The sequence below is a fragment of the Rhipicephalus sanguineus genome, chromosome 4 (assembly GCF_013339695.2).
Source record: "Rhipicephalus sanguineus isolate Rsan-2018 chromosome 4, BIME_Rsan_1.4, whole genome shotgun sequence".
NCBI classification, from domain to species: domain Eukaryota; kingdom Metazoa; phylum Arthropoda; class Arachnida; order Ixodida; family Ixodidae; genus Rhipicephalus; species Rhipicephalus sanguineus.
Window position 1 is genome coordinate 92,207,673 of NC_051179.1, and position 12,142 is coordinate 92,219,814.

At 45.7% G+C, this 12,142-nt stretch overlaps 1 long non-coding RNA gene across 1 annotated transcript; it reads left to right on the top strand.

The window, feature by feature from the left end:
- The first annotated feature begins 8,706 nt into the window (after positions 1 to 8,706).
- On the top strand, positions 8,707 to 11,827 carry LOC119390422 (uncharacterized). Its single transcript, XR_005183315.2, has 3 exons — positions 8,707 to 8,812; positions 10,453 to 10,552; positions 11,525 to 11,827. It is a non-coding gene; the product is annotated as an uncharacterized LOC119390422 (long non-coding RNA).
- The last annotated feature ends 315 nt before the right edge of the window (positions 11,828 to 12,142 follow it).

Sequence of the window (12,142 nt, forward strand, 5' to 3'; positions counted from 1 at the left end):
TGTTCGTGACCTGGCCACATTGACAAAAACCCAACTCAATCCGATGAAAGGCTTTTGCGAACCCATCATGTATAGCATTATGTAAACCAATTTAGGAGGCGTTCATGTAAACGTAGTAGAATCTCAGTGATACGAAACAGACTGATACGAATTCTTGAAATTCCCCAGCCGAATTCCACAGCGTCCAATTGGCCAAAATTCGGATGTTCCGAACACTTTCCTGTGTCGCAATGGGTGATACAAACTTTGGTACTGAAACCGTTGAGTGACGGCTGAGAGCAGCATGTTGGAAGCTTCAGAAGTACGTGCACGGCCAGCGCACACACTGTCAGAACTGTGGTTATCGTTTGCCACAACCGCTGTGTACAAAACCGTGGTCGCTCTTGACGCGATCATGTTTGGCAACAACGAAACTTTGCTTTTAAGAGTAGGATGCGATAACATAATCGGACCATGTTCGTATCACCTTCCCAATCGCTAGCCTGGCTTCGCTTCTCGGTGGACATTTAAACCGTGCTGCAAGGAAAGCCAAAGTGCGGACACCCTCTGGCTCCTATATTCGTGTATGCGGTGCAACAAATGTAGGGATGGTGGCTGAGCGGCTAAACGCATCGCACCACTGAGCGAGGGGTCGCAGGTTCAGATCCCGAGTCCCACTCGAAACTGAAGATCTTTTATTATTTCTTTAGTTGCATCTACCTCAAATTTTCGCTCATGGACAATGCTGATTTTTCGCTCACAGCCAACGGTGCCGTTGCCGACACAAACACCAGAATTTCTGCAAAACGAGCTTTTCAACGCTATCACGTTTAAAATGTGTACTTGAATCGACCATGACAGAGCTTGTCCAGCAGTACCTGACAATGGACCGTGCGGCCGTGTTGTTGTGTCGGGAGGGGCCTGACAACAGACCACAAAGGGTTAAATCAAGTGGTAAGCCTCCTCCATGGCATTCTAGCCAAAATTGGAGATGGCAGAGCACTCGCCTCAGAGGAAGTGAAACATTTTGCAACAAATAGAGGGATAACAGGTTCGCTGTAAACGAATCTTGAATAAGCGCAGAATGTGCTTTCACATCGTGACAAGGCCAGAAGGTTTGCTTGTGTGATTCGGCATGTTGCCTTTTTTGTTGAATGTGAGTGGTTTATCCCGGTGACACTCTTCACAAGTGACACAAGTGAGCTATCTTTCACCATTTTTCTAAACGTTCTTATTGACCTCTTTCTTCAGAGGCTGACTGCTGAAATAGCGAAGAACGAGGCGAGAGCTCCTACACCTCGGAGAATGCTGCGGGTAAGCTATTTATTAGGGATGGGCGAATATTCGGGCATTTTGAATATTCGAACGAATACTAAAGTATTAGAATTCGCTTCGATACGGATTTAGATTATTCGAAATTTTGAAGTATTCGAAATGAACGAATATATGTATATATTTCACCGCACATAACTCCCTGTAAAGATGGTTTCACTGCAGCTTCTGTTTGCTGTGCCGTGAAACTGCCCATCCAGGGGAAATGTGCACTGCCGCGAAGCCACACTTCAAGGTTAAATGTACATTTTTTTTTTTAAGTTTAAAAGTGTGTTATATGGGCTTATATGCGCTAAGTCTAGTAATTTTTAAATTGTAGCGTATTTTACCACTTATAACTTGCACCCTACTGCCATTCAAATTTTTGTACTATTCAAGGTTTCTTCCGCATCATTTCAAATCAAAAAAGTTACATTCACTCATACTTAGTTCCAATTCTTAAAAATATTGTGCAAGGGTCATGATGAAAATGCTAATTTTTCTTAATAATATGTGGTGAGTAGTATTCGAACTATTCAGTTCGAAATAATTCGACCAAATCACTAATCATTCGCTTCGAACCTCAAATTTACTATTCATCCATCCTTACTATTTATGTACTTGAATGCAAAAGGACCTGTTTTCCTATTCACCAAATTAAAAGGTAATGCAGGGACGATAAAAGAGGGATCTTGTGTGCTTGCCATACGTAGCGCTGCAACTCGCATCGCATTAAAAAAATTGGTAATAAAAACATTTGCATGCTCTCAGAAATTGATGTCGTGGCTGTTGATATTCGAGGCTTGTTGATTCATAGGACGGGGTTGTCATCGAACACAGCTGTTTGTCGAGAACATTGCATCTTCCCTCATTCTATGTGGCCTCTCAATCCAAACCTTGATGGATGACCGTCACTTACAGGCAACACGCAAGAAAAGCATTGCCGGCTTATTGAGTTTGGGTTTTGAGTAAAGATTTTTTTTGCCAGGCAGCCTGCATTGTTTGTTGAATTAGAGCAGGAACGGAGAATGAGAAATGAGATGTTTATCGTGCAACGTCCCGCTCTTAAAAGCACTATTAGAGGAGAATGACTGATGTAGTATCTCTGGCTGCAGTAGTATTGCAAGGCTAGTGCAGTAAGCCACTGCTTGGCTAGCGGTGAAGCTAACTTTTGGTGTTCTGCCTGATTTTTGCACATGGACAATAAATCACTGAAGAAGCTCACGCGAGGCTTTTTTTATTTTTCATCGCATATTGTCACACTCTGTGCAATTTACTTACACTCAAACCTCGATAACGAACACGGATATAACGAATTATCGGTTATAACAAGTAAATGAATTGCCTTGGTAATAGCTGCTAGTGATTTGAATGTACACTTATAACAAATTTTCGGACATAGCGAAGTTATTTCGGTGTCAAACTGCGACTTTGTAATAACGAGGTTCAGTGTATCGCAAAAGGGTAGTAGCTTACCATTTCAAGACCTGTCCTGAAAGTGCTAGACTAATCTGTGGCAACAGGGAAGCCATCAGCAGTTGTCGTTACCACAGGACCATTATCAGCCAAGTAGAGACTAAGCTCACGGCTGGCACAGACTGTAGCTTGGTGAGATTTTGTGTGCTAGCACGAGAATGTTGCCATCTGCAGTCGGATGTGTCGGCTGGAACTGTGCAAAGAATGGCGTTGCTCATAGGTGCCAGCACGTCCAGTGGTATTTGCGCAGAAGTCTCGCGAATGTGACTGTATTCCTAGTAGTTATCATTAAAAATACTACTGCATTTTTAATGAAAAGCTTATGTGCTCGAAATCATGCAGTCAGTGACAGTGCTAGTGCTATTGGTGTATTTGCAGTGCACCCTAGTTTCTGTCTTAGGTAAAGCACAAGGGTTCTTGGGTGGGCTAGTTGGTTCATGAACATTGTGACAGAACAGCGCAAAAGACGGGACACTGAAATTGATAGACAGCGTTGTTATGACAGTTCTGTCATAATATTTAGGTAAAAGTTGTGTAAGCACTGAATGTTCATTTTGTTGGACGAAAGAAAAAAAATGAAAAGTAGATGTTTCTTTGGGTTTCGCACCACTGGCATATTGTTTACACTCTAACCTCGATATAACGACACGGATATAACGAATTATCGGTTATAACGAAGTAACTGAAGAATAGTCTTGTCAGAAATACAGTGTTAAAATAAGCGTTTATAACGAATTTTCGGATTAACGAAGTTATTTTTGTGGCAAGTGTGACTGTTATAACGAGGTTTGAGTGTATGTCCATCGCGTTCTCCTTGTTGCCAACGAGTAGAACAGCCGGGCAGCACAGCCGAGTGTGCTGGTCCGAGTCGGACGGTGGAGCCGGACTCGCCCCAATCGGATCTCCTGCCTGCGAGCCCCCAGCGACAGCAGAGCACCTCCCTCGGGGCCACAGGCTGCCAGCAGCAGCAGTGGCAGCCTGGAGCAGCAGATTGCAGCCAACTGGCGCATCTGTGGACACGCTCACAGCAGAGCTTTTGCATCTGGCCCACAGAAAGGTTAGTAATTTAGTTGACATGGACAAGTCGTGCCAATATGAGTTGCAATCAAGGCGGTTAAAAAAACTTCTGGAGTGGAGGTCCTCTATACGCGCCCACGCGCGGGTGAAGCCTGGGAAACCGGTTGGCAGCCATTTTGCTCCGGGCAAGAGGCAGCGCAGCTTGAGCGCGGACAGCGTAATTGTGAGCTTCCGTGGGGGCGTTTCAGCGTGAGAACTGGATAGTTAGTGTCACTTATTTGGGCGATTTTTTTTTTGTTGTCCTGCAGGATTGAAGAGGCAGTTTTTCCACCATAATACATGGGCTGAAGCGTGCCTGATAACACGTAGAATTCGCTTCCAGCATTGCCGAAATGAAGCACATGGAGGAGTAATAAGGTACATAAAATTTTATTCACCCCCGGCTTTTACACAAAAGAAAAAAGAAGAATATACAATGTGGTTTATACGTGAATCGATAAGCAACAAATCCAAAATAACTTCAAAATGCATCATAATGCACACAATCACGAAACTAACCTATGAAGCACGCGTCCTTAAAAACCAAACACAGCAAAAGAAAAGATACAAAAGCAAACTAGTTGACCTGTTTGCTGCTGCTCTGGTTTACGCATAATGCAGACAATCACGAAACTAACAACCATATGAAACTCGCACCCTTAAAAAGTAAGCACAGCAAAAGAAGAGATACGAAAGCAGATTATTGACTAGCTTGCTGCAGCTCTTGTTTACACTCGTCTATAATTTTTTCAAAATAACAGTCCTTAATTGTCAGCCGTGTTCTTACTCCGCTCTGGGAGTTTAAATGCGAGGCATTTCTTAGCGAACCTTTGGCACATTCAGCGTTTTCATCTACGAATCTATCTGCCTAGCCACCTACGCCGATGTGCTCTCATGATCGCCTCCTTTACTTGGTGCAGATCAAAATCGGCATGGGAGGGTAAGAGGATTGGACGGATATGGCTGTCATATCATGACATGAATAACGGGAAAATTCTGTCGCGTAGGTCGTCAAACCCTTTCCTCCAGACACGTGTGGCACATAGCCGTTTACCACTGGCCGTGGTGTACGGGTATGCGCCACATGTGATTGACAGTTTATATCTACCCAGGAACCGCGAGAACAGACATTGGTACTTTAAATGCGAGAGCGTTAAGAAAAACCGACATCGGCAGCGTTGACCCGACGAATGGAAAGAATAAATATTAAGATCACAGCAGGAATCTAACCCAAGCATTCTGCGTGGCAATCAAGTATTCTACCACAAAGGTACGTCGGGTATACAGACTGGTTTGTAAAAACAGCCTATGCAGGCGTAATGTCTGTGCAACGTCAAGTGTGGTTGTGGTGCTGGCTATCTAATTTTGCAAGAAAGCAATGCACAGTACGTATGTACTCCTACGACACAGCGTCAGATTAACGTCTGCGGTTCCAGTGTTGGCTCCGCTTTATAGCAGTGTAATAAACATTACATTTATATTCCTATGTTTCAGCACGCTATATTGAAGCATTGCTCGACCCAGAGGAATACATTAACGAAAGTTACGTATGATATCCACATGGTTGCACCATAATGTGCACTTAGTTTCGATAATACTGACGTGTGTGTTCTAACGTGAGGGCTGACGTTACGTTGCACCTCAAAGTTACCGTTTAAACGCCAGTGTTGATGTGCCTGGTAAGTCCACGATGTGCACACAGCTACTACACTTACAAAAACACGTTGATCCACCTCGTAACGTTGGGTCAAAGTCATAAAATACAGCATAGCAGTACTCGCTGACTGCTTCGCATGAAACAGATTCCCACAACGCGTGGGATCTGCCGAATTTCTTCCGGTTGATTTCTTTTGAAATGTGGTGAAGCCTGATTTTACAGCGAAAGCTTTTATCAAATCACAACAGCTGGATGGTTGTCCGCTGCCGCCGCCGGTGTCCGTAACTACTATCGTGCGAAATAAGAAAAATGAAATAAATAAAAACAAACAGGCTCATATGGGATTTACAACACTTTACACGTGATAGGCAAAGATGCCATTTCCTCAGCCTCTCCTCTTTCTGAATTGCGTTACCTGCAGCACGCCGCAGCTCTTGAGCAGAGAATGCTTAGCCTGCCTTTGCTGCAATGAATAAACATTGTGGTATTGTAGTTCCACTTTATTGACTTTTATTTTCGTTTTTGACATATTTCACTCTGCTAAGCCTACACACCTTGAAGCAAAAAAAAATTCACAAATTGAGGGCTCCGAAGCTCCACAGAGCGACTGGCGCAGGACTTTCTGTGGCGGAGCCGGCGGAGCGTAGTGTCAGAAGCTGGCGCCGCCTCGCGGCAATCCGGTAAAACACGGTGGCCGCGGGCGAACAATAGGATAGCGGCCGACGTGCCAGGCATCTCAAAGTATAGGAGGCGTTGTAAAAATCTAGGGACCATTTCTAATCGGACATTGACTGTGTCTTGGCTATGTTCGACAGTAACGGAGCTTGAAAGGCAGCTTTGCCACAATACGAGAGTGTAATGAGGTGAAGCATATTAAAAATCTGAAGGGGTCACTTTCAATCGGACGTTGACTGTATTTGTCTTTGGGCAGTTCGAATAGTTCGAATAGTAAAATTCCAGTGCGAATCGAATCGAATAGCAAACACTATTAGAAAAATATTCGAAATTTCGAATATTCGCACACCCCTAGTTATTTTATTTCGAGGGCAAAAAGTGTACAAAGGCTCAATGGGATGTTCTCTGCAACATCAACAGCACTATGACGCGTTCAGCGGGCCCCCTAGGCCACGCCCCAGGCATTGAATGACGATGCACTAGTAACAATAACGTCAACAATCTGTGTTGTCATCCTGGTGCCGACTGGCGGCGATGCCTGGCAGCACTGTCACTTGGGTTGTCTGGGTTCATTGTACTCGGATACTGTGTATTTGCCGCACTGCCTCGAATGATTTGTCGTGTGCTCGTCAGCATGTGATAATGCGGAGGGACGATTTCAACAGCATTACGTGCCAGCATGTTGTGAAACAGTTGTGCGCGACTTACACCAGTGGCGTTTCAAATACCACAAGAAGGGATGTATTTGTCATGGAGAGCTCCAAAGGTTGGTTATAAAAGCTTCCAGCAAGAACTGCGCATGCAATTCACGTCTCTGCACGCGTCTCTGCGATTCATTGAACGTTGGCCTTGAACATCCAAAGACTGTGCTGTTCTTCGGAGTTTGATGGTGACACAGGTGAGACGCGCCAGCACGGACACCTGGCTGGGGATGAGACGCACGGAGCGTCGGTAGCGTGTGTGTGTGTGTGGGGTGGCGGGGAGGGGGGGGGAGGGATGGGGGGAGGGGTGAATGGGTGAGTGAGCCCAGTGTAATGGAAGAATCGGCAGACGCGAATGGAATTCCAAGTAGTGTGGGCGTATTTCACCTTTAAGACGACCGACCATTTGTGTTGAATAAATTGTTTGTGTTTGCTAACCACCGGACTGCTTATTTTTGTGGACAGAATAAGAGCACCTGTCCTGTCCGCAACATTTTTTTCTGTTTTGTGTTCTCACCAGCCAGCATGGCCCGAGCGTGCGTCTCGAGGTGCCTCCTCGTTGCTGCTCGGACCAGCGTCGATTTCAGAATCGCTGCTTTGCAGACGATTGAAGTGAAAATGATTCGCGACATCGCAAATCGCAGCAATTCCCAATTCTTCAGTGTTTTCTTCATCACTTGTAGACACTGATGACGATGGTGGTGACGAAGACAGCACTACATGTGCACGCACGCCTAGCAGACTGCTCTCAGTCGGCCTAGCAGTCAGCTGAAACTCGTTTCACTGTTTTGTGTGGCCACGTGATCAGATGGGGCCCTTTTGGGACATGACCATGTGAAGTGACCGTGTGGCAGCGCTGCAAATTGGTGGGCTTGGCACCCATTTTGAATCGCACTCGATACTAGTCATACTGATCAACATTACAGATATTCATTTGTCCTTTCGTTGCGTTATCAGTAAGGAATCGTTACTAGGGGGTCAATAACCACACGTGGATGCAGAAAACGCAACATGCGTAAAGTTAATGTCACTACTTGTTCATAAAGGCACTGCACTTTTTTGCATTGAGAAATAGATTGATGCATGTAGTCATCGTCGTATACTGTCAGCCTGTTGTATGTCTACACCAAGATAAATGCCTGTTCCAGCCAGACTTTTTCAACCATGCAAGTTGCATAACTCCCCATAGGCTCCATGTATCCAAATCCGGACATGCCTTTGGCCAAAATTGTGGTGGCCTGCTGGTTGTGGCGCCATCTGTAGGTGTTAAAACGAGCTAATGGATGGCATTTTTGTGTGCTCTGCGTTGCGAAGGGTCGCAAGCGAGCAGTGTGTTTAGTTTGTGGCTTGCACGTTGCAGATGATACTGTGGCACTGTGGCCATAAAACTCTCCGACCTCTCTGTAAAGAACTTGTTCTCATAATTGCCGCAGTAACTTGTGCAATGACAGCAAAGACTGCAGTGATGTGGTGTGTTTTCTGCTGTTGCTCTCGGATGGCATGTCAGTTTACTGTCTAAATTTGTCTATAGGGTTGTGTAGGTCTCAGAACAGAGTTTCACAACTCGTATGATTGAAGAATTCTGCTTCCAGCAAAGTCTAACCACCCCATGATGTGCCAGCTGATGCCACCTTGTCCTGGAAAATTTCCTAATTTTGCCATCTCACCCAATCCCATATGCGCGTGAATTTCCAGTACTGAAGAAGTCTCGTCTAGCTGGCATTCTCTTACACGCTCAACAGAGTGTGTGACAAATGATATAAAAGGTAACAGCTGGATCATAACTGTGATGCGATCGTTAATGGCTCACTGCTAAAGTGTTGAGACGTGATTGTTTTCTTATTGCTTTGCAGACGTCTCTTGCCGTTCCAAATCGGTGTCTAGCAGGCAGCGGTGGGCATCGCGAGGCCTCGGAGACTCGTGCGATGCCGACTCTTCGGGCACCGAGAGCAGCGAGGTGGGCCTTGTATTAGCATTGACACTGTTACCTCGCATGTATGCTTTTGCCACTAGTGTACCTCAGCAATTACTTTTGCTTATTAGACATCTCTGTGGCTACTCTTGCTTGCATTTAGTCAATCTGTGTCCCTGAATGGATGCAGCTTTGTATTGCTGAGCTTGTGGGGCTCATCCTTGCTGTCAACATTTTCTCGTATGGGGAGGGCAGGGTACTGAAATGACTGGAAAATAAAAAGGTAAAGAAAGGAAAGAGAAACAGCCGTTATGGAACTGCTGGCGAACTGCTTAATTAAAACTATTATCTTTTTCAAAAAGGCTGAAATGTCTTAGCCTTGGACAGCCTTCTGGAAAACAGGCTTGCGAGGCAGGCTAATGGCTACACACCTGCTATAGAGAATCGCGTAATAGCTAGCGGCTGACTAGGTTCTACTGCCCTTGTAGTTAGGCAAGCTCATCTGATTGGCTGACAAGCTCACGTTAACGGCGCCCTCCCTAAGCTTTCCCACCATGTTCATGCTGTTTGAGATTCCCATCACCTTTACAAAACGCATTTTACGTGCTTGGTAATCTAATTCGAGCTTTATTATAGGCCTTACATGCGGTGCAGTAGTCGCAGGCTGATTTTATGTGGCGTGAAACTGTTTTTCACATGTGCAGTTGTTATTCAAGCCCTTGCACGTGATCTCACACCCAGCCTCCGATGGAGGTTGTGGACACCAACATGTAAGGGACGAAGTTCTTGCGGGGGTGTGCCAGTGCTGCTTGCTAGGCCTATTCAACAAGGATTTGTTGGGAGGCGATGACCAAAGTTGCTTTTTTTGCACCGAGATGGCAGAACTGTGCTTGCAGCAGCCATATAACACGTGGAAAGATAAAGGACCAGTCACCTCAACAGTTCAACTTACGGTATGACAGCCTGAATTGCAGTAACGTCGTTCAGAACTTCCACGTTTTTGTGACATTAGGCAAGGGCAGCAGTCTGTGAAAAGCTCGATAACCTATGCAGCATCTGATATATAAGTTGTGTCCAAACTTTTATGTAACAAATTACATGTAATTGTCTGTAGTCGAACATGTCTCACAGCAGTTTTGTTATCGATCGTTTGACCAACCAAGATTCTGAAGTGATGGCAACAATGTGCGTAGTGATAACAAGTGACTATAACGAGGCGGGAAGGCCTGCAGAGGATAGAATAAAAGAGGCTGCTCTGCTCATTCTAGTTGCTGTATTTTTACAGTGGTAATAAAAATTGAGGGGAAAGTAACGTAGATGTAAATAAACATTGCAGTAATCCCTCGGTTGATTTCATGGGGTAGCGATTAGTAACAGTAATTGGCTACTTTACTGACTGAAGTAATGGCACTAGCAGTTGTAAATGGTTGTTACTTTCTTTTCTGTAACATGTACAAGTCCGTGCACCGCTATACATTGGTCATTGTCGGTGATGCTTCAAGTGAGTCTGCATATTCAAGCAGGTCTCAGAAATCCATCAGTAACTGTATATTGGAAGACCATCACAGGTTCAATAAACCAGACTCTCATTGTGTAGGTATCCTGCCTCAATTAATTGCTCGGAACTGGTACATCATGAGATTAGAAAAGGTTTTTTCACTGACAATATTTGCCCCTTCTCGCAGTGTGCCAGTGAAGGTGAGGTGGATGGCAGGGTCACTAGGCTTCAGGGAGGATCAGGCGTCGGTCCACCTTGGATGAAAACGACATTGACGAGGAGACCATGTGAGTGGCTGCTGCATTGACTTACTCTGATGTGATGCCTGCCAGCATGCCTCTAAGGATCATCCAAGATAGAAAGAGAGAGAATGGTTAAGGGAATGCTAACCTGAAAAGTATGTGTAAATTATGTTTCTAAGATACAAAACAAAGACAGTTGGCAAGCTTGAAAGAATGACGTAGCTGCCATGGTGGCCCAGTGGTTAACGGTGCTTAGCTGCTGACTCGAAAGATGCAGATTTGATCCCACCCGCACTTGTCGCTCGCATTTCAGTGAAGGCGAAATGCTAGAGACCAGTGTACTGTGCAACGTCAGTGCACGTTAAGAACTACAAGTAGTCTAATTATCCGAAGTCCTCCCTTACAGTGTCTCTCAAAGCCCGAGTCACTTCGCGACGCTGAACCCCTCAAACCAACCCACTAATCTGGAAACATTTCTGTGAGGAAGGGGCAGTTTTGTGTGGGCAAGACTACGTTATTGCATTGCAGTAACAGTGCACACGTATGCACGAGATGTATGACAGATAGTGGTTTATCGCTCTGCTGCCCTGTCAGTTCTGACGAGTAACTACAGCCAAGCCATGTCAGCAGCTTCTGCGAGAAAACACCTTTGTGACCAGAATCATTCCAAGATTACTGACTGTGTTAAACATGCATGCTGGTTAAATGTACAGGTGAACATTGCAGACCCTGTTCATTTAACCGGGCTGGAGAAAAAAAATAGCTGAATTAACTGAATTTCAAATTAATGTAGAGACACGAAAATGATTATCATCATCGTCCTATTTTATGTCCACTGAAGGACGATGGTTCGTCTCAAAGATAAAATTTACCCTGTCTCGCATGAGCCGACACCATTTTATGCTTGCATCTTGATCTCACTACCTCACCTAACCCTCTGCTGCCCCTGGCGGCGTTTGCCATGCCTTGGTATCCAATCCGTTGCCATCGGTTAACCCAAGCCGTCGCTCCTCCCAGGTCCGGCGATCGAGATGTAGAACATCAGCATGGCTCCCGACACAGTGCCAGTGGCGGAAGCAGTGGTGCCAGTGGCAGCTGCTGTCACTGGTGGAATCTTGGTGCCACGGGCAGCAGTGGATCCGCAGCCGGGATCCATGGCCGACCCTAGCCGGGAGGGCTGCTCGTCGGCTGCTGCATCCCGTGAGGAAGACGACGAGTCTGTGCTCTTGCGCCTGCTCGAGCTGCAAGACCGCCGGGGTGTGGCAGCCGCTGCAACGCCGCTGCACCAGTGCCGTTCGAGCTGGAACCGTAAGGGAGCCTCTAGGGTGAGTGGTTGCTGCTAAGAATAATCAAAGAAATAAAAAAGAAATGGGGGGTACGAAGGGCTTGATGTTTAGTTGAGTAGGCATCTCAGCAAAGCCAGCGTACATTGGAACCATGGGAAGCACTGCGAGAGCACGCAGTAAATGGGTGCCTTTGGCAAGGAAAAAACTGTTTGCGACTCATCCGGCATTGTATAGTGGCCATCAAGGCTTCAACCATTGAGTTCACTCACTATAGGTTTCACTGTCGAGGTCAGTCACGTGCATGCTGGCCACACAAGTTCAAGTTTTAGAACGCTTCAGACTGCAAAGA